The following is a 3,442-nucleotide window of genomic DNA, read 5'->3' on the forward strand; positions in this document are numbered from 1 at the left end:
TCACCCACTGAAATCCCAGTGGTTGGTGGGATGGGAGAACTCCGGCCAAAGACTTTTCAAAAACTTCATGCATACTATCTCTGTTGCATTTTCCCCATTGGACTTCTGCCATTGGACACAATGGCACAGTGGTCAGCACTGGTGTCTCAGCACTAAGGACCTGGGTTCAATTCCCCATTTGGGTGGCATTCTGTGTAGAGTTTGCACATTCTCCCCATGTCTACATAGGTATCCTCCAGGATACCGGTTTCCTCCCACGGTCTAAAGATGTACAAGTTATGTGATTGGCCATGTTAACTTGCCCCTGAATGTCCCAAGATGTGTAGATTAAGTGGGTAAATGCATGGGATTATGGAGATAGGATGTAGGGGAGGGCCCGGGTGAGATGCTCTTTTGGAGAGTTGGTGCCAGCCTGATGGACTGAATGGCCCCTTTCTGCATTGTAGGGATTTTATGCTTCTATGTAAATCTATGCTATCTATTCCACTATTTCTCTGGCTTTGGATTGATAATTTTTCCTTTGATCGAAATCTCTCAAGTTCCCTTCCCATAAACATGAAATTAATTGCCCTATAATGGATATTACATTGCTCACCCTCCAGTCCTCTGATAAGCATCCTGGAATACAAACTTCTTCAGCAAGTCCCTAAGAAATTTTCTGCTAATGAATTACTTCCGCAATGCAGCATTGCTATGCAAAACAAAAACATCAGTGACATAATTAACCAGGTGTAGAAGCTGTCATTAATTTCAAATGGAAACTGATTGGGTAATTATCAGAAATAAATTTACAGAGATTTACAGAGATCTTCAGAGACCAAATAAGTGAGCAAGACTGACTGGATTGCTCTCTGGCAAGCTGGGCACATTGACTAAATGGGCAGAAAAGCTCCATCTTAAATTTGTGTTTATTTATTAGTGTTACAAGTAGGCTAACCTTAACACTGCAATGAAGTTACTGTGGAAATCCCCTAGTCAGCACACTCTGGCACTTGTTCAGGTAAACTGAGGGAGAACTTAGCACGGCCAATCCACCTAACCTACACATCTTTGGACTGTGAGAAGAGACCCACACAGGCATGGGGAGAACATGCAAACTCCACGCAGGCAGTGACCGAAGCCAGAAGTCGAACCCAGGTCCCTGGCCACGTGTTTCCTGCCAGTGGGAGGTGGCGTTTGCTGGCGATGCAATTCTCTGGTCTCTCCGCTGTCGATGGGAATTTCCATTGCTGTCTCCCCATGCCGGCGAGAAACCCAAGGGTTGGGGTGCTCTGCCAGTGGGACCAGTGAATGCCACCAGCGTGAACGGCTGGAGAATTTGGCCCCTCTATCTAAATGGACAATTGTCCCCTTGCGGCAATATTTCTGGATTTAACATACAGCCAAATCATGCTGTCAAGTTCTGTTCAAAGTAGTCTCCAAAAATGTCGTTGGCAGAAGATGTAAAGAGCCTATTCAGGGAAAATATCCAAGACAGTAGGTGTTCAAATTCACTGGTCAACGGAACATCTAAGTGTAAAAATTTAACTTGAGCTTTATTGGTATCCGGCTTTGATCACGGATAAAATGACCATTAAGCTCAGGCTGTGCTTTGATAATATTTTACAAACCAGAGTTAGCGATGATATTCGTTTTACCAGCAGAGTGAAGCTGGCTGTGAATGTTGCTGAGAGGTTCTCTTTGCAGGGAACATCCCAGTTCAGACACGTGGCCATTGCATTAACAATGGCATTATGTCTTCAGCTCTAGTGCATCAAGCAATGATTGCCCTCCACATCTCCCTCAGTTATCTCTGGAATCTCTCAAGTGATCTATCCTGATCTACCCTTTATCCTCATCTACATGCGGTTCTTTGGTAAAATCATTGCAATATGAGTAGGCCATTCAGTCTGCCGATTCTGCTCTGATATTCAATACAATCATAGTTGATCACCCTCTACAAAGCCTTTTTCCCCACATTGTCCCCCTTTCCCTTCATGCCACTGGCATTTAGAAATATGTCAATCTCTGCATTAAATAAACTCATTGGATAAACTTGCCACAGCCCTCTGGGATAGAGAATTCCAACAACTCCCAAACCTCTCTGAAATTCTCCTTCATCTTGGTGTTAAGTAGTTTCCCCCTTAGACTGAAATTGTGTCTAGACTCCCCATACAGGGGCAACAACTTTCTGACATCTGCCCTGTCTATCCCTTTAAGTTAAATAGTTGAAAGACATGGGGTCAGTTTTCATTCTTTCAGTATATTGCACTACTGCCTTCACCAAGGCAGTCTCTAAGAACAATCTTCTAAATCCACTCTTGGGTCCACTACAAATTCCTCTAGCCAAGCATCGATAGGCCAAAGCTTTGGGCCCCTGCTATGGGTACTGTACACTTGTCACCAATCCCACTCCTCCCAAGCCACTAACTCAGGATAAATAAGACTTCCCACCACCTCAGTGTCGTATGGGGCAGTACAGAAGTTAGCATTGCTGCCTCATAGTGCCAGGGGCCAGAATTCAATTCCCAGCTTGGGTCACTGTCTGTGCAGGGTCTGCATTTTCTCCCTGTCCTGCATGGGTTTCCTCTGGGTGCTCTGGTTTCCTCCCACAGTCTGAAAAATGGGCTGGTTAGATGCTTTGGCCTCAGTGTACCCGAACAGGTGCTGGAATTGCTTCTTAGCCTTTTGGCTAAGATCAAGTGTAGTATAGATATGTACTTGGTTGAAATCATTATGTTACATTTTAGCTTCATTTGAAGCAATTTTCAAAAGCAACATCTAGGCCTTTTGGCTAAGCTGCAAATAAGATCAAGCCTTGGAGGAGGAGCTATGCCTACTCCAATCAGCTTGGATCATGTAGATCAAGCCCTTAGACAGGAGGTGAGAGCCCTGTCTTGTCACCTTGGATCAGGAATGTCTCAACTTGTTGAGACTCTGAATTGGACTTGATTGGATTGAACTGGATTAAAAAAAACAGGCGCTGGAACGTGGTGACATGTGGATTTTCATAGTAACTTCATTGCAATATTAATGTAAGCCTCCTTGTGGTAATAATAATATTAAATAATTTAGATTGAAGTTGAGCTTCTGATCCCACACCGTACTTACCACAAGTAAGGCAGCTATATGCCTGTCTTTGCTGTTGTCTTCGCAGATCTACTTAAACTTTCATCATCCATTCTACACATGTCTACGCCAATATTTTTTTAGAGGCCCCCCATCCTTCACTCTGTTTTTCTTTTGATTCTGCCCCATATGCATTTATCCATCTCTGCAATCTTCCAGCGAAGGTTGTGAATTCAGCTGCCCAAGCCCAACGCAGCGTACTTCCCTTCTAATAAGCATTAAAGTCCATGTAATTTCTCTCCTTCAATACATTTCCCAATACGCCTTTTTGACAAAGTTTTTGATCTCCCTCTGTCCTTGCATTCCCCCCACTCCACCTCCAATAGAATTAGAT

At 43.9% G+C, this 3,442-nt stretch overlaps 1 non-coding gene across 1 annotated transcript; it reads left to right on the forward strand.

Moving 5' to 3' along the window:
* The first annotated feature begins 2,651 nt into the window (after positions 1–2,651).
* Positions 2,652–2,840, forward strand: LOC145343562 (U2 spliceosomal RNA). Its single transcript, XR_013886724.1, has one exon. It is a non-coding gene; the product is annotated as a U2 spliceosomal RNA (small nuclear RNA).
* The last annotated feature ends 602 nt before the right edge of the window (positions 2,841–3,442 follow it).

This window comes from Carcharhinus amblyrhynchos, chromosome 5, assembly GCF_965287045.1.
Source record: "Carcharhinus amblyrhynchos chromosome 5, sCarAmb.v2.hapA, whole genome shotgun sequence".
NCBI lineage: Eukaryota > Metazoa > Chordata > Chondrichthyes > Carcharhiniformes > Carcharhinidae > Carcharhinus > Carcharhinus amblyrhynchos.